Source organism: Dermochelys coriacea, chromosome 1, assembly GCF_009764565.3.
Source record: "Dermochelys coriacea isolate rDerCor1 chromosome 1, rDerCor1.pri.v4, whole genome shotgun sequence".
NCBI lineage: Eukaryota > Metazoa > Chordata > Testudines > Dermochelyidae > Dermochelys > Dermochelys coriacea.
The window spans coordinates 346,662,054-346,687,620 of record NC_050068.2 but is presented as its reverse complement, the minus strand read 5'-3'; the positions used below and the strand labels follow the sequence as shown (position 1 = coordinate 346,687,620).

Genomic DNA, 25,567 nt, shown 5'->3' with positions numbered 1-25,567 from the left:
AGTCCTAATTTCTTCAACTGGCTTATTGATATGCATCAGTTTTTGCAGAACTGGGCAGGGGCATAAGATATTATTAGGAAAAATATATTTTATCTGAGATTTAATATTGTTGCTTTAAAGTCAAGAGGAAATCTTTATAAATCATTTTGGGGGTGGGGGTAAAGTTTTTATGGCCTCTCCCACTTGCAACAAGGAAAAATAAAGATGTTAATAACTTTATGATATCCAACATACTTTTATTCAATTCTCTTACATCACATTTATCTGTTACGTACACTGCTAAGACTTAGAATGGGTGGATTTACATTTTTTAATTATGTCAGAAAGACTTCAGCTAACAACTTTTTATCCAAAACCAAGACAGATCAAATTATTAAAGTAATTTTTCTTTTACTTTTTTCTTTTTTTTTTTTGTTTTTTTTTAAACACAGGCCACCTTCCCCTTTTTTCTTTATATAACTTCAGTGCTAAAACAGAAAGATCACTTTCCATAGAACAGCCACTTTCTATTCTTGCTAAGAATACCTGGCCACTAAAAAAAAATAAAAGACTTGAAATGTCGGCTCATTGTATACAAAGACAGGACCTATTGGACTATTGTTTCAAAGGAATATGAGGTTGCAGCTACTACTGCATGAAAAAAATACATAAAACCTCCTAATATTTAACAACAGGGTGCAAAAAGTAAGAAGGAAAAGCATCTGTGAAACTAAGAAGAATTAAGTCTAGATATGTATGGAAATTCCATTTAGGATAAGAATCAAGGACAGGAAACAGCCAGGAGGGACTATTTGTACTGAAATACAAGCCATTAACTTGAGCCAAGCTAACAGCAAATGACTGCACTGGCAACTGCTGGCTGCAGATAATTAGTTTAGAACCTATTTTAACATGAATATTTTATCATGCAGCACAAAACTCGTTATGGAGAAGAATTAGAGAGCCAGGACGTCTGGAAGCACTGGAGAAGTGATCTGTCAGGTCCCAATAAAGAGCCTTCCAAGAGAAAGCAAGTTTAGTGATTCAGCGAGGCTGGATTTCATTAAAGCTACAACAATCTATTAAGAACGTATCTGGTGGCAAGTTAAAGAGTACAGGTAGCTGGTTGTATTTTAATGACTTAACTATGGGCAGCTGCAGACAAGAACAATAGAGTTTGTGCAAAATCACCTCAGTCAGTATTTTTTTTTTCCCCCAGAGATGCCATGTTCACTTTCATCATGAGCATTTGGAATTTTCAGTAAATTCTCTCTTTGAAATGCAACAATTTGCTCCGTCTTTCAATTGAATCTAGTGCTTATTAAAATATGTCCCTCAACAAAGTGAGGGAATCTAACTAGCCCGAAGCTTACCCTGGCGGGCTGCCTGCCAAAGGTTGCCAATCCCTGCTCTAATGCTTACATGGAATAAAGACATTGGGAAGGAACTGGTGGGAAGGAATAGGATACAGTTCTAATAGCAATGGCTTTCACCTACTCACTGTGGCCCAGATAAGCCCTAACACCAGGAAACCACAACCAGACACCCAGGGGACAAGGAAAGTTCCACAAGGTTTCCCTCTGTGGAGTGGCCTCTGAATAGTCTTATCAGCAGGTTTGTTTCCCTTCCCTTTCCCTACAACACACACACCAAAGCAGAAGCAAATCCCACTCCAGATCCCCACAGATCATAGAAGGTTAGGGTTGGAAGGGACCTCAGGAGGTCATCTAGTTCAACCCCCTGCTTGAAGCAGGACCAATCCCCAATTTTTGCCCCAGATCCCTAAATGGCCCCCTCAAGGATTGAACTCACAACTCTGGGTTTAGCAGGCCAATGCTCAAACCACTGAGCTATCCCTCCCCCCATCTAGCCTCTGGCTCTGTAGTTCCTGGTGACGCTGCTCTACTGACTTCCCATTAGCACAATCCTTACGAGGACATCATGACAATTTACCACCCCAGATGCAAAACTTACCTACATTTTTAGCAATAATGAAAAGCGAATGACATTCCACCTGCCCAGGTAAGATTGGAGAGACAAGGTGGGTGCGGAAATATATTTTATTTAGCTTCTCATCTACACAGAGCTCTTATTCCGGGTCAGATGGGGCAGGTGGAATTTAGTGAGTGTGTCCTGCAGTAGCCCTCCCCCCCTTAAGAGTGTACTGACAGCAAGTTGTGTTCCGAAAGGCTGTATGGAACTACTACCAACTTCTGAGCAGGGCCTACAACCAAGTCAATGGAGCTGTGCCCATTCTGCCAGTGATTAATTTAGAACAGAGCCTCCACACTGCAAGACATCATCATCATCAACGTCCATCAGGCAAGCTATCGAATGGGAGCCACAAGGAGTGCTTCAAAAGGCACTATGAAGAAAATACATGGGTATGCTATGCCCATGCCATCATGCTGTTAGCCCAGGGAGGTGATCTTTGGACACACCATGACTAACGAACTTGATTCACACCCACTGCCATTAACAGCTCCCTGCACACCAATGGGGAAGGCTGCACACCTGAGGGGATTCACCCTTAGGGCACAGCAGATGGCAGCTTTATTTTATTATTATTTTTATTATCATAGCGCCTCTGAGCACCAGTCATGGACCAGGATCCCATTGCGCTAGGCACAGTACAAAAACACAGAACAAAATGATGACCCTTGCCCTTAAGAACTTACAATCTAAGACAAATATAAGACAAGAGACTACAGATGGAGACAGATGGGGGAGTACAAGGAAATAATGAGATGATATCAGTCAGCATGATAGGAAGTGGCGTCCACTGTAGGAGCCCTGCTGGCAGACGCCGTTTGAGGGATGCATTGAACCAGCAATCCTCCAGGTGCTCTGGCTACCGCGTTCTCACCAGCCATTTCTTATTGACATCTAGAAAACCTCTGGCTAGCAGGTAGAGTAGGCATTGTAGGAATTTTTCTGTGACCCCCCCCCACCCCTGCGAGCTTTTGGGTGGCTTTTCTGCTAGTGTTTCTCACTTGGGCAAATGAAACGCAGCACAGCGCACTTTGTGCGTGCATCTCCACACTACCCAGCTACTCAGAGCATCCTCTCTGCCTTGACACTTACTTTTCAAAACCCTCTCCCACAAATAATATGTGATGTAGTGAAATGACTGCATGCCACACAAAGCAGCAACACAGGCCATGCATCTGGGAGGAAAAAAAGGGAATGAAAAATTACATTTAAAAAAACTGCATTTTCTCCTCATTTTTTAAATCAAGGCTCCCTTAATGGTATAAAGCTACTGCAAATAGCATGGAGCTAGAATGTGAGCAGCTTTATTGCTTTTCTTTTTATTCAATCAAAATGCAGGATGTCATTCACAATATCATTATTCCTGAATCACGAAGACATTTAAATGGATTATCACTGATATTACTTCTAAAGATACCTGAAATGAGTTAACTCCATCTTCTCATGGAAACTCAGTCAAAACAAAAATGAGTTTCCCTCTCTTCAGAGACAAAGAAGTGCACAGAACCCAGCCCACCATTGCTAACAAGGTGTTAGAAACACTCATTTGTATATTACTAATGTGCTCATTAAATAAACTTGTTTTTTCTTCTTCTAGTAATTACTGTAACAACAATAACTCACATAAAACTTCAGCACTTTAACATTGCCATCTTATTTTCATTACCATATTTATTTTGCTTTACCTCTCAAGCGAATTCAGTGATTGAAAATCAGATTGACTACAGGTGGTATAAAACTAGAAAGAGTCACCATATGGAGATCCATATGCTTTGGCTCGATAACAGCATATGACAAAATACTTGGATGTGATTTCAGAACAACTGGCTGTCTCACTGAATTAATTCCCTCTGTCTGACCTCAGCCACTTAAATTTTAGTCCTAGCACTCACGTGCTATAAGACATTTAAAATACTGTACAATGTAGGTCATCAAATGCTCGGGAGCCAACTTCCACTCTCCTCCTGCAGTGTGAATGTTATCTGTCCAGCTCTGAAACTAAAGAGCCAAAGCTTTCCAGTTTAGTAAACTGATATAGCACCCTGAAGAACAATACATGGCCCAGTGGACACAGGGCTTCGTGTAGCGTGCTGTCCCATTGAAGTCAATGGAACTACATATGTCAGTGAGAACCACTTCCACTAACAAGTGCTTGCCAGATTGGACTCATTCTTCATTTCAGCACACTTGAGAAACAGTTAATTCAACTTCATAACTCCGCTATGATGTATCATTATCCCCTTTTTATGAGGGATGAAAAGAAGGCAGAGACAGATTAAGTTATTGCTCAAGCGAGTTCTTGCATGGTACACAGCAGGGTGTGTAAAACAGTAGCACTAAAACATAAATAAAGGGCGCACATAGGCTCAGAAAGCTACAGTAAGCAACAGGCATAGCCTTACACACTGCACGTATGAAGTCTCAACACCACATCTCCACCTCCAGTGCACCAGCTTTATGGAAGTGTAAAGGTATAAAAAAGGGGTGAGGGATAATGGAGAGTAAGTGTGTGAGGAGACATGGGCTTCAGCTCACCTTTATCATGCTACCAAAATGCATAACTCAAAGCTCTCCGCTTAGGCCTCCATCTTGGGCAGAAAAAACATAACAACCATGCAGCAGTGCTTTCATTATTATGCATTCAGTCTGGGGCCTCTGCTGACATTAACAATAATTGTACGAAGACTGTGCCAATTGTGACAATGGATTCTGTGGATGTGAATATTTGCTTACTGAAAACTGGGACCATCATTTCATTTCACATATGTCACAGAGCCATCACATGGTAACTTTGGTCACTAAGGACAAGTACCAAATCTGAATCACTGATGTGGAGCTGAAAGGCTCTGTAACCCATTTCCAGTTCTGGGAATCAACGCGATGCCTAATTAGATCATTTTTAAATATGTATTTCAAAGCTCATTGTTCGACACACCATAGCAAGCTATTAGTTATACTGCTGGGAAAAAGCAGTAAACAAAAATAAGCCAGTCTTGGGTATCCATATACATTCTACAGAGGAAATGATTAGACAATAGAGGGCTATATTACGGGAGCATGATTCCATTGTGCATAGCAGATAGTTCAAATGCTATTTAAAATCAAATGTTTTTATGTTACATATTATAATTAAATAGATACCACACACACACAACTCCCCAACATCATCCCAAATACACACACAGCATATCTGATCTATAATTATTAAGATGCACAGCCAAAGGAGAAAGATCTGGAAAAAGGAGAGAGAGTGAGGAGGAGAGATGAAAACTATTGCAGACATCATTTATTATTTGTTTTTCCATAGCTCCTAGGAGCCCAAGTCATGGACCAGGACCCCCTTGTGCTAGGCGCTGTACAAACAAACAAGAAGGTGGTCCGTACTGTAAAGAAGATATAATCTAAATGTATGAGATGAGAGAACATAAAGGCCTGGTCTACACTTCAGGGGCGGGGGGTCGATCTAAGTTACGCAACTTTAGCTACGTGAATAATATAGCCGAAGTTGACGTACTTAGACCTACTCATCGCGATGTCTTCACTATGGTGAGTCAACTGCTGCCGCTCCCCCCGTCGACTGTCTGCACCTCTTGCGGCGCTGGAGTACAGGAGTCGACAGGAGAGCGCTCGGTGGTCGATTTATTGCTTTAGACTAGACACGATAAATCGACCCCCGCTGGATCAATTGCTGCCCGCTGATCCAGTGGGTAGTATAGATATACCCATAAATAACCCATCTTGGGGGGAGTAAAAGGAAACCATGAGCCAGTACTGGTCAGCAGAAGCTGCAGAAGAGTGGATGCCCGTATCAAAAGGCAAGACTGTATAAAGGGACAGAAAGGAGGCTGGAACTAGAAGGCTAGGAGAAGTGTAATGGGCAGCAGCTGTTTCTCTTATTCATCTGTTGTGTCTTGTCGTTAACCTTGATACCAATTCTCTGGGGTATTTTTACTAAAAGTTTGGTCAGTGTCTAGCACAATTTGGCCCTGACCTCTGACTGGGGTCTCTAGGCAATACTGTAGTACAAATAATAATAATAGCTCTCTCTCCTGGGGCTCTCAATTTCCAATTTACTGTAGTATTTAACTATGTATGGGGTTTCAGATATTACTTGTATGAAAGACTCTGTCCAAACAGAGTTTTATTGCCCTGTAATATAGCACATGGAAAACCAAAAGAGGAACTAAATTCACTTAAGATTTAACACATCAATGCTTTTTTGTGCATCTTGCTTTAATCTTAAATAGATATTTAACGAGAACCTTTTTCACAGCTCAAAAACTTTCAGACCAAGCTCAGCCTCAGATCCCCTGACTTATCAGTCGTATAAGTCAGAATAAGAAAGTACAGAAAGAAGGGGAAGACTTAGCTTCATAATAACTTAAACCTGATCTCCATCTTCTTTCATAATGTTAAATGTAAAGGTAACTAAAGCATGCTCCTCCAGAAAAACAAACTAGGAAGATAACAGAACAGCCCACTGGATCAATATCCTGTTGTTTAAGAAAGGGAATGTAAAAAAAAAAAAAAGATGGTGCTTTAATTTCCATTTCAAGAACTTGGTTCAACCTGACCTACCATTCAGTGATGTCTCAAGTGCTTATTAATTTTGTCCTGGTGTAACATGCTGAGAGAACAACAACAACAAGACAGTGCCAAGGTTCAAACATTTAAGTTAAAAAGCAAAGCCAGAGAATTTATATGGATGGGACGCCGAGTTGTGACCTACTTTGATTTGTCATAAGGAGATGTATTCAGAAATTCCTGCTAATGGTAAAAAAGAAAAAATGAAAGGACATATGCTCAAAAATCAAGGTATTAAAATCAAGGAGAGTTTAGCAAAATCACCTTCACACAAAGGGGTAATGAGCATATGGAGGAAATCACTAAGAAAGGTCATTGTGCCAAGAAGTATTTTACAGAAAATCAATTTAACTGTGTGTTAAAAGGATTACAGTAGCTGGGGTAAAAGAAGACAAAATGAAGAGACAGAGGTAATACACACAGGCTTTCCAGAACTCCCAAGATTTAAGAAATCACTTCACATCCTAAAATGAACTGAAGGGTCAGTAACATCACACATTCCCATCTGAACACAGACACACTAGAGGATCCTGGAACAAGTTATTTTGGACCCAGTAACTTTTCCAGTCACCACCATTTATAACAGGAAGGCAGGGGTGAGGAAGAAACTGAAACCATAGCTTCTGACTTTTGCTATGCAACTGTTGTATTATTGAACAGCACCTAGATGCCCCAACAATACCAGGGCCACATTGTGTTAGGTACTCATAGGAAGGGCCTTAAAGAGCTTAAAATCTAAACACAAGAGAAACAAAGAATGAGTTAGGAAACTGACAAAGATGAAATGACTTGCACTAGGTTACATAGTTAAGTCCTTGGCTAAGCTGGGAACAGAACCCAGACATCCGGAGTCCAAGTCTAATGCCCTGATAACTGGACCATGAGGTCTCTTTTGTAGATAAGTTATCATTCAAAATGATTTACGGTCCACTTATTCAATAATAAAATAATGATAATGTTGTTCTTATACGGAAACTTTCATCCTGAAGAATTACTTAACATTTGTAGATGTGAGACCCTTGGTAAGGCTAAGTATAATTAGCCCAAAGAGCTTTACAAATTTAACTGACATACACTCTAAAGGATTCATGTTAACTACCAGTGAAATGCAGTCTTGCTTCTGCCATGTGTTTTGGACAAGATACTCAGCTTAACTCCAAAATTAATGGAATTATACCAATATACACCAGAGAAGGATTTGGTATAGTGTGAACTTAGGAAAGTCACTTAATCATTCTTTGCTTCAGTTACCCATCTTTAAAATGGACATAACACTACTTACTTCTGTCACAGTAGTGCTGCAATGACTAATTAGTTAAATGTTTGTAGAGTGCTTCAAGATCCTCTAAAAGGAGGCATTATTTATTGATAAATTATTATTACTACCAACATGCAAAGCTAGTACCAGTTCAAAGCTGAACAAAAATAATTAGTACAATGTGACCCAGGGAGTTCTTGATTCCATCTGGCAGAGGGCATAAGGGAAGCACAAGGGTTACAGGGATCCCCTGGGTCTGGTATTTACATTGTAGTTCACCAAAGAGTGTCCTGTAAGGTCTCTAAATAAAGTCTGTGTCATAGTGGTCCCCTTAATCATTGCAAGATGTATGCACAGGTGATATTTAAGGAGTTATGAATCTGTACAAAAATTATGTTCTTAAAGCATGTAAGGTAACATGCCTTAGAATGGTTCCACCAGACAGGAAGTAAGAAATGTCTCTCTTTCTGGCTATGTGTAAACAAAGTACTACCAATTTTACAATGGAAGCATATTTACATACTGAGTTTAATGCTAATGGAAGGCAGTGCTTGTGTTGCCAAAGGCTGGTGCTTTTAGTAAGCTGATCCACAGACAAGACTCCCTCATGTTAGTCTCTAAGGTGCCACAAGTATTCCTTCCCTCATGCTAAAGGCAGCTGGTGGCGATCCTGGGTACTCCTGGGAAGTATCATATACAACACAACAGATCTTCTCAGAGAGTGAATCAGTTGAATACAGGAGAAATGACAAAAATGAGCGTACCAAGAATATGGAAAAGAATAGCTAACTTTTATATGCTTTTATAGGCTGAACTGTATTAAAAAAGGCTTGAGGATTTTGGGCAATTAATAAAACTTCAACATAGCAATTAAATAAATAGATTATGAAAGTGAAACAGTTCTCAGAAACGTAAAGTTCTTTTAATAGTTTTCAGAGGGAGCAGAGATGTGATGGTGTGTAATCAGTTGAATAGTGCAATCGTTTTTAATGGTGTCATCATTTCCATGCTCCCTATACTGTGGTGTTGGGAAATTTCCAGTAATGACTCATTGATAAATAGGATGAAAACAACATTCCATCACCATGTGCGCATTTAATATGCAAAAATCTCACATTTCAATCACTTTCTCCTTTTTTTTAAATCTGTGTTACAGCTGGCAAACAGGGGGAGTAAAGTACAGACACTACTCCTCAAGTAAGTCAAGTGCTACATAAATGAGAACTGGTTTCAGAGTAGCAGCCGTGTTAGTCTGTATTCGCAAAAAGAAAAGGAGTACTTGTGGCACCTTAGAGACTAACAAATTTATTAGAGCATAAGCTTTCGTGAGCTACAGCTCACGAAATGCATCCGATGAGGTGAGCTGTAGCTCACGAAAGCTTATGCTCTAATAAATTTGTTAGTCTCTAAGGTGCCACAAGTACTCCTTTTCTTTTTATAAATGAGAACTGTGGCTTCAAAGACAGGTTTAGACAGAAGAGAGAACAACGTAGCTATTTTATGCATAAAGAAGCAGCCTGTACTTCGGCATGATTTAAAAAAATATATGTTGGTAGTAATTTACATTCACACACAATTCCTCACAGCACCATAGAAGGGCTAAATATATGCCAAAAAAAGCAAGAAAAGACAGGTTTCAGAGTAGCAGACATGTTAGTCTGTATTCGCAAAAAGAAAAGGAGTACTTGTGGCACCTTAGAGACTAAAATTTATTAGAGCATAAACTTTCGTGTTCTCTGTGTGTGTATATAAATCTCCCCTCTGTTTTTTCCACCAAATGCATCCGATGAAGTGAGCTGTAGCTCACGAAAGCTTATGCTCTAATAAATTTGTTAGTCTCTAAGGTGCCACAAGTACTCCTTTTCTTTTTTCAAGGAAAGACAGAAAGCTAGAGGTGTGTGGTGCCTCTGTTCTTAAATAGCCCATTTGTGCTTTGATACATGATAGTAACACTTCTTCTATACCTCTGTTTAAATTAATCACAAGCTTACCACAACTGGTCAACTCATGGTTCTGTTTAGAAACTGGCCCAAACCAAACCCTGAGTTAGCTCCAGATCTAAATTTTGCAGCTCAGGGCTGTCTTTACATCTGTTGAGCACCATTAATTTCTTTATAATTTTGAGACAAAGATAAGCCTCTGACCTCAGATCATGGTGAGACAGTTTGGGGATACACCTGTGTCAAATTATGAATTCCATTTAGTTTTGTGAATATCACTTATGATTCCAACTTTCATGGTGGGTTCTGAACCCAAATCCCTCCTGCACCATCAGAGGTCACTTACGGCACAAACAAGGCGCTGGCATCCTTGTGAGTCCTGGACCGCTCTTTGCATGTCCTCTGTGTTGTTAAGTTCTATAGGTTAAGTTCTTTGACTAGTGGTTGACAGAGAGATTCTTTTGGTCAGCCCCTTTTCTTTTTCCAGCTACCTAATGGCACATCTGCCTGGGCAATATTCTAGCATCGTCTTTAACACTTCCCAAATATTTCCATCTCTTTTTCTGAATAACTTTACATAAGGCATGGATGAACTTTCTGCATTAATCTCAGTATTTGTTACACATCCATTCCATTCAATACCTAGTATTCTTCTAAAGCACTGTGGATTAGAGCAGCCATTTTGTAGCAGACACCTGACACCTAATGGACAGACTATGAGACACTCCAACAGAACAATCAAGAGCCATCAATGGTGAACAACTCTTCCATAGTAGAATAATGGGATTTTCGCCACCAGGGCCATTGACTTTGAATGTCTCTACACAGAAGTTGACAGGGAGGAGAGTGCCACAGGGGGGGGGGGGAGGAGGACTGAAACCTAGGCCTCCCCCCAGCTTGCAGCACATGGGGAAACAGGGGATAAAGCCAATTTTAAAAGGGGTGCTGCTCTAAGCAAGTGATAATGGCCAGATCCAGAAGTGCTACCTAGTCTAAGGATTTGGGAGAACACAAAGGTTATGCTCTTGTGATTTTTAACAGTAAAGCATGCGTGCCTTGCTTTTACTGTCACATTGTCCCCGAAGGATGTAACTAGGAAACCAGAGTTTCCACAGTCAAGTGGATTCAGGGGGGAGAACACATGTGTAAGCAACTGGGGCTTGAGAAGATTGTGACATTGGCTCTAGGACCTAGGTGGCCAGACTGTGGGGGCCCAGTTCCCAAGAAGGATGTCAGATATGAGATCTGCACCTTGGGAGTGTGTGAGAGACCCAGCAGCAGGCAAAGTGACCAGTCACTACCAAGATCCAGTGGGCTTAGACGAATGTAGGATTCAGAGGTTGGATCCAAACACAACAGACCGGTGTCCATCCATAAAGCAGGGCTGGGCCAGACCGTGAAACAAGGCTTCCAATTGTAGCAGCTCCCAGTAGCTCTATAAGAGTCTGAGCCACTACCCCATGAGCCTTTCCATTGACTTCAACAGCTTTGTACTGGGCCTTAGAGAATATGGATTCCATCAACAGTACTATAAATTTCAGCATTTTAACTTCTTGACTTACTCACAGAAACTTGCCATGGCCAAAGACGACTGTGACTTGGATTTATTAAGAATTGGTTATGAAACCCATTTTAAATCAGTTTGGATTAGGGCTGTTAAGCAATTAAAAAAATAAATCATGATTAACCGCACTGTTAAACAACAACAGAATATCATTTATTTAAATATTTTTGGATGTTTTCTACATTTTCAAATATACTGATTTCAATTACAACACAGAATACAAAGTGTACAGTGTTCACTTTATTTTTTATTACAAGTATTTGCACTGTATAAATACAAAAGAAATAGTATTTTTCAATTCATCTAATACAAGTACTGTAGTGTAATCACTTTATCATAAGTGTTGAACTTGCAAATGTAGAATTATGTACTAAAAAACCTGCATTCAAAAATAAAACAAAGTAAAATTTTAGAGCCTGCAAGTCCATTCAGTCCTATTTCTTGTTCAGCCAATCGCTCAAACAAGTTTGTTTACATATGCAGAAGATAATGCTGCCCGCTTCTTGTTTACAATGTCACCTGAAAGTGAGAACAGACATTCTCATGGCACTGTTGCAGCTGGCATCGCAAGGTATTTACGTGCCAGATGCGCAAAAGATTCATATGTCCCTTCATGCTTCAACCACCATTCCAGGGGATATGCAGCCATGCTGATGACGGGTTCCACTCGATAACAATCCAAAGCAGAGAGGATTGATGCATGTTCATTTTCATCATCTGAGTCAGATGCCCCCAGAAGAAGGTTGATTTTCTTTTTTGGTGGTTTGGGTTCTCTAGTTTCTGCATCGGAGTGTTGCTCTTTTAAGACATCTGAAAGCATGCTCCACACTTCGTCCCTCTCAGATTTTAGAAGTAACTTCAGATTCTTATACCTGGGGTTGAGTGCTGTAGCTATCTTCAGAAATCTCACATTGGTACCTTCTTCGCGTTTTGTCAGATCTGCAGTGAAAGTGTTCTTAAAATGAACAACATATACTGGGTCATCATCTGAGACGGCTATAACATGAAATGTACGAGAGAATGCAGGTAAAATAGAACAGGGGACATACAGTTCTCCCACAAGGAGTTCAATCACAAATTTAATTAATGCTCCCCCCCCCAAAACGAGCATCATCAGCATGGAAGCATGTCCTCTGGAATGGTGGCCAAAGCACAAAGGAGCCTATGAATGTTTAGCATATCTGCCACATAAATACCTTGCAATGCTGGCTACAAAAGTGCCATGTAAATGCCTGTTCTCACTTTCTGGTGACTTTGTAATTAAGAAGTGGGCAGCATTATCTCCCGTAAATGTAAACGAACTTGTTTGTCTTAGCAATTGGCTGAGCAAGAAGTAGGACCGAGTGAACTTGTAGGCACTGAAGTTTTACATTGTTTTGTTTTGGAGTGCAGTTATGTAACAAAAAGAAAATCTACATGTGTAAGTTGCGCTGTCACGACAAAGAGATTGCACTGCAGTACTTGTATGAGGTGAACTGAAAAATACTGTTTTTGTTTATTATTTTTACAGTGCAAATATTTGTAATAAAAATATGCACTTTGATTTCGATTACAACACAGAATACTATATGAAAATGTAGGAAAACATCCAAAATATGTAATAAATTTCAATTGGTATTCTATTGTTTAACAGTGCAATTAAAACCATGATTAATCGAGATTAATTTTTTTTAATCATGATTAATTTTTTTAAGTTAATCATGTGAGTTAACTGTGACTAATTGACAGCCCTACTTTGGATCCTTTTAAAAAGGGCCAGTGACATGAGGGCAAACAACAAAACCTACAGACATGGTCTATCCTAATGTTAAACCAGACAATGCTCCTACAATGTTTGTAGAACACTTTGTATCCACAAACAAAAACCCCTAAATGGTACACAAATGGTTTACTCTAATAACTGGTTATAAGCACCTTTCAGCATCCTTAATAACTAACTGGTTACAGGTTAAATGGCTCATCAGAATGGGTTTAGCATAACTCTACCTTGCAAGAGTCATACATACCACTGACAGACATCTTAGGTCTTTTTGTTTTTCTCCACTTTGGCAACATTTGTACAGCTTGTTATGCCAATGAAGTCTATCTCTAAGTCTAGGAACAGTCTGGATCAAGACAAGCCAAAATGGTTAAACTAGTGCTCCTCTTCCTGTCCCACAATGTGTTGCAGACCTTGCAAAATCTTCCAGAATGCACTGCTTCTGGGAGCTGAGGCAGGAATTGTGGAAAGGATACCCAGAACTTTCTGCCATTAAAACAGTTTAGGGCAGTGCTAGTGTGGACAGAGAGCAAAACTGAAACCAATTCAACATGGCTAGTGTGGGTACTCTGAACCCCAAGTTTTAAAGCTATTCAATAAAAAACAAAAAAAAAGGTTCCATTGTCTGGCACAGAAGCAGAGGCACTTGAGCTGAAGCCCCCATATTACAGCAGAAAGGGGAGCTCTCCTTGCAGAATTCCTATGAGGGCCCCTTCACCCCAGAAAATGTTCACTCATTTGGTCCAAAACAGACAAATCCCGATTTCCTTTCTGCTACAAAAACCATCTACTATTGCTAGGGAGGAAAGCTTCTGGATAAGGGAAGGTCAATTTTTTTTGCTTTAAACAAACTACTGCTTGACCAGGTTACATTTTCTTTTGTCATTCACCTATGTGGAATGTCTTTATCCAGGGCCATCCTTAGGCATATGCAGCATACTGGGCTGCGTGGGGCACCCCTGGGTCTTAATGTCCACCCTTCACCCTCTTCCTATTTCTGTTCTGACCCTTCCTGCAGGCTCCCACCACAGCTAGCTTTGCAGCCTGGTGAGTCTTTCTCCAGAAGGGATCTAGTAATTAAAAGTGAAAAAGCCTCCAGTCTGCCAGACCTATTAGCACTATACTGAAACTATTAAAAAGAGCCATTCAAGGGTAATGAAGCCATTTAACAGGCATTTGCCAACCCCCAGGTATATACAGTCAGTTTCTGAATTTACTGATAAAAACAGTTGTGCATTACTGTAATATTTATTCAGAACATGCTAGTCTACAGGACCTGCATTTAAAATATGCTTTAAAATATTTCATGAGTGTGTTGCTGAAGATTATAAAATCACATCTCTAAAAAATCCTTGCATAGATTTTTAGATGCACAGTCTGATTATTCATCTTTAGCCTTAAATGCTTAGATCTTCAGACATACAGATTTTGAAATGAAACCTTCAAAAGACCACCCTTATCTAAAATACACATGCGAGCTGGGACTGCCATTGGGCATGGGACACCAGTTTAATAATAGTGGATAGGGCCCCATAAATCCTAAGGACGGCCCTGTCTTTATTGCAGGGTTAACTCAGTTTGGAACCCAAATCTAAGGGCTGGTCTACACTACGGGGCGGAACCGATCTCAGTTATGCAACTTCAGTTATGTGAATAACGTAGCTGAAGTCGACGTCCTTAGCTCTACTTACCGCGGTGTCTTCACCTTGCGCTTCTCGTTGAGATGGAGTACCCGAGTCGACGCTAGAGCAATCAGCGGGCAATTTATTGCGTCTATACTAGACACAATAAATCGACCCCCGCTGGATCGATCGCTGCCTGTCAATCTGGCTGGTAGTGTAGACAAGCCATAAGTAACCACCCTAGCCTTGCCTACCTGTGAGCAGGTTTCATAGTAGCAGCCATGTTAGTCTGTATTCGCAAAAAGAAAAGGAGTATTTGTGGCACCTTAGAGACTAACAAATTTGTTAGTCTCTAAGGTGCCACAAGTACTCCTTTTCTTTTTACCTGTGAGCAGCAACACTGCAAAGTTATACCTGAGTTAGTGTTCCCATTGGTGCTGTATTCACCTTAGTCACTAGGATTTCTGGGGGCACATCCCATTTTTTTTGTGCTGAGTAGGCTGAGCCGCTCTGTGGGAATGTCTCCACTTGGAGCTGAAGTGCAAATTCCAGGTCAAGACAACATATTCACTCTAACTCTGATTGAGCTAGTGTGCTAAGAACAGAGTACAGGCAAACACCAGGAGGGACTAGCTACCCTGAGTATATACCTATCCAAGTCACGAGGTATGTCCTCAGGGCAGTTAGCTCCTGCCATCCCATCTACTGTTCTTTTAGCACACTAACCCATCACAGCTAGCATGGGTATGTATCCTCCTCCAGCTCCAAGTGGAGACATGCCCTATGATTCTTTCCCAGTGAAAAATGGGAAAACTTGTCTGTCCTTCTTGGCACACAAGTAGAATTCTGAGAAGGCACTGGGTGACTACCAGCCCTTAAGTGGTTTAGCCTGCATGCTCACTGAGAAGTGCATGAGTTAATAGCCCAAGTATAAGCTGTACTGAATTCCAATGCACACTCCCACTGGACCAGCAAGCCTGGGTTTAAAGCATCACAATACTTAGGTGAGAGGGATTTGTATGTGGGTAGGATGGGAGTTAATGGTAACATCTGAGTAAGAGCCTGAGTTAACTCTGCAGTGAATAGAACAGATAGTGTCTGGGCACAGGGGCCCCTGCTCCAAACACAAGAGCTCACACTCCCCACAGGATGATTCTCCCCCTTCCTTAATCTCTCCGTTCTTCTTAGGTGCCAGTGATACTTTGTCTCCCTAGCACAGCCTAACAAAAAGGAAGCAAGCAACTGATTTTAGAATGTCACTGCTCAGATATGTTTAAAGCAGGTGCTTAATATTAAAACAACATAGGCTTAATGTTAAAACAACAACATGTCTGTGTATGTGTTAATGTAATTCAATACAGTGAAGTTTAAAACCAGCAAAGAAAATACTTGGAAGCCCTTGATTAAGACCTGCATTAAACTATCAGCCGCCGTCAAAAACCCAACTGATGAATAGCTATTTGGCCACACACAGAGCTGTGATTTCCATCCACTTTAATAATCAGCAATTTCAGATTTGCTGCTAAGACATGGATGAACGGGAATGATGCTAATGTGACACTGATGAACCAGAATGACAGTTCAGCCTTGATTAAAATTAGCCAAGGTTCCTCAGCACAGGACAAAACAGGAGCTTGGAACACAACTCGCAGCACAACACACACTTCTGAAGCAAAAAGGAGACAAGTTTTGTGTCCGTGTTTATCAACAAACTGCAAAGAAAACCAGTTATATTCTTCTCTCCCTCTCCTCCTCCTCTTTTATTATAATCACACAGAACACTGTAAACTTCTACACACCTTTCCTAGAAATCCTGTACCCCCACAATATATCAGTGAAGTAATCAAAGAGTAGTTTAAAGGTTAAGGCTTATTCATTTTTATTTATTATGTTGTGGCAGATTGCAGGGGCTCCAACTAGAATCAGGGTCCCACTGTAAGACGCACTGAACACGAGACACAATTTAAAAGACAGAGTGGGGAGAAACCAGTGATGAGCTGTCAAAATGCTAACAACAAGGAGCTCCCTGAAAAACGGTCAACTCTAGTCAATAATATAGGGCATTTCCAGAGAAAAATCCTAGTCCCTCCAAAAGTCTCATCATCCCCATACTTCCCTTCCCCACACCAAAATCCACCAGTTTCATACTTCCCATTCCTCTTCTCTCCACCAAAACTCAACGCCTTCCATACGCCTTCTGTCCTTCAAATCCATCAATCCTCCTTCTTCCACCTTCTCAAGCCAGTACGCTTCCAACCTCCCAACACCTCCCAGAGGTGCCCCTAGGTTGGTCCTTACAGCAGCGCCAGGTGCTGTAACATTCTTGTTTCTACTGTGTCTGGTACGAGCCAGCAGCCATTAATTCTACTCTAAAATTCACCCACCCAAAGAAAAAAAGATATAGTTCCCAGACTCAAAAGCTCTGTGATCCTACCATGGCTGTCATTAAGATAACAGAGTCTTTCATTTGAGGGTCTCAAAAATTAATTAAGCCTCACAACACATGCTGCTATTTTGCAAGTGTGTATATTAAAGCACAAAGAAGTTTAAGTTAAAGTTGAAACTTGGAAGTCTAAATTTGGGCACCTAATAAGTTATTTGATTTTCAGTGGTACTGAGGCTTGATAGCGCCCAGTGACTTCACTGGATGTAGGTGTCCAAGTTTGGAAATGTTAACCTAAGTAACTTGCAAAAAGTCATAAAGCAAGCCAGTGACAGAACGAGGAACAGAACCCAGAAATTCTGGCTCCTTGTCCCCCCTCTAAATAATGGATATCATTTAGTGTTCAGAGTGACAGTTTCTGAAATTAACAAAGTCAAGAAACTTCTGGATTTACCAGTCATCTGTTTAAACACTACAGGGAAGACACAGTGGTGCTTTTTTGAAAGCATCTGAAAGATGTCACAAGCCAGAGAAAGTTACTTACCTTATAGTAACTGGAGATTCTTTGAGATATGTGGACCCTATCTGAATTCCACTGCCCATTAGCCTACACCGTGCATCCGTGCTCACTTGTGCCTCTGACTGAGGAGATAAAGGGCAGAGAAGACCAACCACCTGTTCAGGTCCTTGTCCATCACAAACGCAAAGATGATCCAAAGCAGAGAGGAAGGAGGGTGGTTAGTGGAATACATATCGGGACCACACACACAGGCACCAACTTTCCAAAGTGCCGGAGAGGGGGGCTGCTCGACCCCCGACTCTGCCCTAAGCCACGCCCCACTTCCCCTCCCCGCAGAATGCCATGCCCTCGCTATCCTCCCTCCCAAAGCCTCCTGCATGCCGTGAAACAGCTGACTGTGGTGGGTGGGAGGTGCAGGAAGGGAGGGGGAAGCACTTATCTGCGGGGCCTGCCAGCAGGCAGGACGTACTGGGCGGGGAGAGCTGATGGGGGCTGCCAGTAGGTGCTCAGCACCGACCATTTTTTCCCAGTAGGTGCTCCAGCCCCGGAGCACCCACAGAGTCGGCACCTTTGACCACAACCTAAAACAACCTCCAGTTACTGTAAGTAACTTTCTGTTCTTCGAATGCTGGTCCCAATGTGTATTCCATAGTGGGTGGCTGACAAGCAGTACTCAAGTAGGAGGTGGGTGCGAGGGTGCAGATGGCAAAGCAGAACAAAGGATCACAGTTCCAAAGGGCCTCCGAAAGAGGATGAGGAAGAGGGGTTTAGAGGGGGTACAGATGTAAACTCTATCATATAGCCAGAACAGATTATGTTCAGCACTCATTTGTCTGTTACTGCACACCAGGTATTGAAAAAGAGTGCCAGACAACCCCCAAAAGGTGCATGGGTATTGGCAGATGCTGGACTTGGTGGTTTGCAGCTCCTGAGCTTCCATCAAAAATAATGCTTAGCCAAGGTTCAGGATTGGGACAAAGAACATGCTGTGGAAGGTGCAGGGAAGTATGACTTTTGAACCCTCTTCCTCTTATGGAGTGGCTTATAAGGTTTCTTGTGGTAGAATTGTTGAGTCACTGGTTTAGGCGTGTATGGCTGCTTATGAAATTTTCTTTTGAGGGCAGGAGTATACATACCCAGGGAAAAAAGGGTGGCCCTGGAATCCTTCAGGGTATGCAAAGACTCATCCATCTTCTGGTTACCAGATTATTCTCATCAAAGGGCAGGTCTTCTTCAATAGTGTTCTGATCCTCCTTGGGAAACTCTGAAGCATGAAGCAACAATTCCCTGCACGTTACGATGTGAGTAGCCATATTCCTCAAAGATGTATCCACTGCATTTACTGTTGATTGAAGAGCTGTCCTGGCAACCATCTTGTCTTCTAAGAGAGTCTAGAATGAGCTCTGTCCTGGCAACCATCTTGTCTTCTAAGAGAGTCTAGAATGAGCTCTGTCCTGCTGAGAAGCCTGTCAGCAAAGTCCACACATTTTGAATGATTCAGGAAATCATACTCATCCATTAGTGCTTGGTAGTTGGCTATCCCAAACAAAAGGCTAAAAGAAGAAAAGACCTTACTTCCCACTAAGTCTAGATGCTTGCCCTCCTTAACAGTCAGGATAACTGTGTTGTTGCCTAGATCTCTCCATGGAGTCCTCGACCACTAAAGAATTAGGGGCAGGATGAGAGAACAGAAATTCCACCCCTTTGGCTGGGACATAGTATTGTCCCCTTTGGCTGGGACATCTACCCTCTTAGGAGTAGGGGTACAGGTCACTGGGCTATACCAGACCGCTCTAGCTGATCCAGGACAGCTTTGTTAACAGGGAGCACTATTCAAATGGAACTGGAGGATGTCCAGGAGCTTATGTTGAGGATTCCAAATTTCCTCAAAAGGAATTTACAGCTCACCAGCAATTCTGAAAAGGAGTTCTTGGAACTCCTTCTAGTCATCGGGGGAGAGGGGGGAGAAGACACTGGAGCCACTAACTCCTCTGTGGACAAATGTGACAATCTCATTGGTTTTTGCAGAACCACTGGATCAGGCATGTATTCCTCCTCCTCAACAGGATCAGGAAGCATCTCGAGTTGCCCTCTTGGAGGGAGGGGTGGGAGGACTCCCTAGCAGACCAGACCCACTCTGCGGGATGGTGTGTGTTCCATGGCCTCCAGTATGGCCAACAGGATGGATTGAATGGAGGTTGCAGAGGTCCTAATGGCTTGGTGAACCAATGGTTCTGAGGCAGGTGGTGAGGTGGAGGCTGGTCCCAAGCGGGTCCAGACCTCCTCTCCAAGAAGGCAAGTCTTGGAGGACGAACTAACAGTTCATCAGGCAGTTCAAAATCTTCAGAGAAAAAGAAAGCTGATTCTAGATCCAGTGGCGGTACTGATGGTGCCACTGGAGGGAAGTTAAAACCCAATGATGGAATGGGAGGCAGACTCCTCCCAAAAGTCTGCTCTCCCAGTGGAGTGACCCAATGGAGCAGGACACACTGGATCTGGGAGAGTAAAGAAGGAGCATAGATCTATGCTATTCCCAGGGTGTGTGGGGTCCTGTTTGCATGAACTGATGGAGCTGCAGTAGAGACAATCTGTGCCACAGCCTTGGAAGACAAAGTTGGTACCGTGGATAGCCAATGTTGATCTCTCTTTGTAGGTGCCAACAGACCCGGAACTTGTGCTTGGGTGATTCTAGAGGCATCATGGCCTCCAAATCACAATCCGGTGGCAATGGAGTCCTAAACTTGTGGGCTTTCTCATCAGTCTCCTGAGATTTAGGACTACTACATTCTCTTGGGCTGAGCTTAGAGACTTGCTCAGTTTAGACAGGGCTGAATCCAACTTCTTCAAAGTGAATTTGGAGAAGGATTTAATCTCATGCTTATGAGTATGTTCCCAGCTCTCTTAGCAAGACCTAAATGAGGGATCTGAGAGGGTAAGCTCCCTCGCTTATCAGACCTCATGGTAAGAGATGAACTCCTTGCTGAGTAAGGTCAATGTAAAGGGTGGGGTTTCCCAGCCTGGGTTCAGTTGTGGCATCATGGCCTTTTCCATTAGGTGATTCCTAAGGCCAAGTTCCTGCCCTTCTCAGGCACAACTATAGAATGAACATCAGATATTGCACCTTGTCACAATGGGGGCTTCCTCAAGGCAGCACAAGGAATATTGGTGGTCATCGCTGACAAAGAAGGAGTGCAGGCAGGAAGCACAAATTTTGAAGCCTGGAGTCCTGGGCATAGTCCAGTACCCAAAACAGGATATGGGGGGAGGCATGGGGTTCCCCAGGTCAGGGAGTCTAACCATAAAATAGTAAAACCATCAGATAAAGAACTTTAACCTTTAAATATTTCTAAAACTATTTACAGATGTATAATATATGCTCAGATAAAAGAATAAAGCTGAAACTTTGGACACAAGAGATTCCATGCAGTGGTGAGAAGGAACAGGTCAGTCAACCTGCCCTTTATCTCCTCAGTTGGAGGCATGAGCTCAGCAAGGGCGTACATGCAGACCAATGGATACCGCTTTTAAAATTCTCCAGCTCTGGGTGCATGGAGCACATGGCATACACATAAGGACCAGCACTTAAAGAAGAACATTAAATATTATTTGCTCAGAATTCACACATCAGTCGACAACTGGACTCTGTTTACAGGTGGGCCTGAGTAGGACCCCAAATTTAGCAAATCGAAGTTATGATTGCATAACCCATGTTTCTGTCGCTGCTCCTTTAAACAGTAGTAAGGTTTTTTTCATCATAAGAGCAAAGGAGCTATCTACTGACTTCAGCTAGTCTGGGACTAGTAGGGAAAAAGAAAAAAATCACAAACTCTTGGAGCATTCTCAGCATGGCATCTCCAAGGGTGAAGTCCAATTCCATTCCCAAGTGGGGAAAAAAAAGGGGGAGAGGGAACCAAACTCTTCAGTTAGCCAGACCGAGAGGGAAACAACCAAACTGGAAGGGAGGTGAAGATCTCTGCCCTGAGCTGATGCTAACAGTTCTGTTTTTACTTATTACAGGTATGTGTTAGAGCCAAACTTAGTTAGAGATTCCCTGTAAGGAACTGTTGTTGTTAGATGTTTAAGAATATGGTACTGTATTGTGTGTTTGTAATGTATATTTTATGCGGGCGAGGCAGGAAGCTACTGCTCAGAACTCTTCAGTCAATTAATTCAACCAGACCCAGAGGGAGACAGCCACATTGGAGAGGAGGTGAAGACAATCACAGGCTTGCTTTTACTTCTTGCAGGAAGAAGATAACCACAAGGAGAAGGATACCAGCCTATGCAAAAAATTGGGCACTTGGTGTTTGTTCAGCTCAGGACGACGTGGTGATGACAGTGCCAAATCAGTGGTGCATGTTTTAAATGCATAAAATTTGTGGCCTGTGTACCTTTTGGTACTGAAGAAAATTGTATGTTTGATACTATTATTTTTGTTTTCATAGTATTTACTGTATTGCTGTAATGATAAGATTGTGTTTAGATGTATAAAGAATCTTAATTAACCCTCAAATTGTTTTCCTATAAACAAAGATATTTTTCCTTAGTCTGAGCAGCTTTATTACATTGTGGTGTCTTTATTCCAGACTGGAGCAACTCAGGGTATGGGCATCCATGACTGCTCAAATCTGCATATTTATCTTCTGTGTTATCCACAGCGGGGAGAGTTCCACTGTCATAAAATACAGCAGTAAAAGGGTTACACTTGCATCAAAACCTAAAACTTTATATGCCCAAAGACTATCACCTTTAGTCTCAGGGTATGGCTACACTGCAAAAATAAATCAATTAATCCCAGCAACTAATCTCAGAGCCTAGATTAAGTGACCCGGGCTTGCGCTAAAGGGCTAAAAATTGCATCATAGACATTCTCGCTCAGGCTGGAGACCGGGTTCTGAGATCTCCCACAGCTCCAGCCCAAGTGGCAACATCTACACTACTATTTTTAGCCCTGCAGTGTGAGCCCAAGTCAGTTGACCTAGGCTCTGAGACTCACTGCTGTAGGTGTTTCTTTTGCAGTGTAGAAGTACCCTTAGTGCAGTTTCAGGGACATATAAGATCTGTATTAATACGATAATTCCCTCGTTAAAACCTCACACTAACATCCCAGAATGCATACTATTTATGCATCAGTCAAACACAGTCTCCCAGAATTATTTTCCAGCTGTGAATTAGCTGAAATGGCCTTAACCTTCTGTAGTCACATTACTGGTTCCTTTTATAAACAAAATATTATTTCATTTATAACACAATTTCCTACACTATCCATTATTAAAATTCCCTCTCAAAAACAAATTTACATCTGAATGATCTCATTACTTCTGAACAAGTCAATTATTGCCTCTAGTGAACAAAATAATTAGACTTGTGCTTGCTCTTCTCAGATTCTTCCTTAGCAGTCCTGATGCAATGATGGCCTCAAAATATAAGATTAGAAAGACTCAAAGATATAAACTCACATATGCTTACACAACATGGAAGCAAGCAAGCAAAGGCATCTTTGTTCAGTGTGGGTTTTTTGTTTTGTTTTTTAACAAAGGAAATAATTTTCAGGTTCTATAATGAATTGTTTGAACAGTATGGGACAGTCAACACCTCAGATTTTAAACTTGGGCATTCAGCCTCTCTGGGGATGAGTACCGTATAAGAATCTACACAGATAAACTTGTTCCTCCAAAAATGGAGCCAGCCAGCCTTCCATTTGCTCTGAGGACCTTGCCTACTCCATGAGGCATTGTCACAAATACCGCTGAACACAGCTTGAAGAAGGATGATTGTCTTTAGAAGGCTGGCTAATGGATGGAATGCTTCAGTACATTATAAAGGTTTGGAAAAGTATTTCAGTTGTTGTAACAAAAAGACAAAATACTGTAATAATTTATAACTCATTTTCCTTCCTATAGGCTCTGTACTTTCTCTTTGTCATTTGTTCTCATTCATACAAAGATTTTTATCTTCGCTACAATCTTACCAAAAAGTGCCCCAATTAAACTCTGACATCAATTTCCATGCATTGCACTTCAGTGGGATTCCACAACAGCTGCCCCTTACAGAGAAGTCCTATAGAATTCAGGAACAATCGTTCTCCACAATTTTTAATACAACCCACAGAATATAATGTCTATCTATCTATGAGCTTGTCTAAACAGTGCTGCAGTCCGGACTACGAGAGTGTGATTTATAGACCACTCTGAAGTGTTGCACTCTAACTGCCTCATGAAGACCCCTACAGGTGCGAACTAAAAGGTACCTCATTCATATTAGCATAATACTGTTTGAAACGTGACTACATCAATGTGAACAAGGCACCTTTTAGTTCATGTCAGCAGGGTCTACATGGGGCAGCAAGAGTGCAACACTTTCGAGTGCTCTACAAATCACACGCCCATAGTCCAGACTGCAACACTGTTTAGACAAGCTCATAGATAGACAGACATTATATTCTGTGGGTTGTATTAAAAATTGTGAAGAAAGATCGTTCCTGAAGTCTATAGGACTTCTCTGTAAGGGGCAACTGCTGTGAAATCCCACTGAAGTGCAATGCAAGGAATTGATGTCAGAGTTTAATTGGGGCACTTTTTGTAGAAAATGCTCTACAAATCATACCCCTGCAGTCTGGACTGTAGCGCTATGTAGACCAGCCCCTTCTAGGTTCTTATATGGCCCTTGGCGCTCTACCATATTAATATCTCACAATTGTTAATTAATTTTGATGTGTGATATGGAAGCACTATCGCCATTTCACAAAAGGGGAACAGAAGCACAATGTACATGAGGTGACCTGCCTGAGGTTCCACAGGAAGACTGTGGCTGAGCTGGGAACTAAACCCCGGTCTCTTGATTCCCAGTTCTGGGCCCTACCTGCTAGACCAGCCTTTCCACCCCAATAGAGATTTGCATTCTTCTACAACATTCTACTTTAAAAATTCTGTAGAAAGGAGTTCATTCTCTCAAATTGCATAGATTTTTAGAATAATTTTCACAAAGCCTTATTATATAGAACTGTTTTGGTTTCATTCCAAGTAAATTCTACAGATCTCTTCCATATGGAAGGGCATGCAGAAGCATCAAAAGAGCATGCACATCACAACAGCATCGAAGCCAGTGGCCTGCAACTTTGGGTTCTTACGGGGAACTTATTGAAATAATTTTTTTCAGTCATTGTTTTTATTGACTATTAGCTTTGTAAAACCTCACAGAACTTTGCCCTTTGAAAACCAGTTGACACCTAAATTGTAAAATGCAATCATTCTAATTACCATCCTACTTCCCTTTCTTCCTCCTACATTCTTCAATTCTAGCATGATTGTAACAGCTAATATATCACAAGCCTCTAGTGTCAGAGGTTAATGCTTTATAATATTTGAAAACTGGAATCCCCAGCTGCTTTCAGATGGTATAAATCACTGATTTCCAAGTTCTAGTAGTTCTTGAAATGGCAGCTACTAAAACAAGCTAAAATGGATGTGGGGTGAAAAGAGTCAATATAGTAAATTAGAGTGATGTGAATTTATGGGCCAATTTAATGTGACTCACTAGGGTTATAAATGAATTTTTTTTAGAATTTGTAGTGCACCCATCATTGTAGCATTTAGGTATTGAATACTGAATGCCAATGAAAAGCAGTTACCAGGTATCCATTGGCATACAGCACTTATTTCTAACACTCCTGGTTTGAGATGTAACAGACTATGAAAGTGGTATAACTTTTGATACCCGAGTAGGCTCCAATACTTGACTCTGCTGCACAAATCCTACCTGACAGGAGAACTGATGCAGAACAGACCATGAGTGATGGCTCTGTACCTGCTATTCCAAATGACAAGAAAATAAAATGGAAGCCTGGCTGTAAGAAACAAAGTGTACAACTAGAGATTCAGTGTTGAACCACCAAACCCTTGGAGAAGGTAAAAAAAATTGAGACTCCTTTGACAAAACACTGGAGATACTCTGCGACCCGCATCCA

The 25,567-nt window shown here is 41.5% G+C and overlaps 1 protein-coding gene and 1 long non-coding RNA gene across 2 annotated transcripts in view; both read right to left on the bottom strand.

The window, feature by feature from the left end:
* Nucleotides 1-25,567, bottom strand: part of EXOC4 (exocyst complex component 4) — a 596,962-nt gene that overhangs the window by 368,701 nt on the left and 202,694 nt on the right.
* LOC122456948 lies at nucleotides 14,508-17,858 on the bottom strand. The gene is made up of 2 exons (XR_006276142.1): nucleotides 15,084-17,858; nucleotides 14,508-14,952 (listed from the first exon to the last, which is right to left on the bottom strand). It is a non-coding gene; the product is annotated as an uncharacterized LOC122456948 (long non-coding RNA).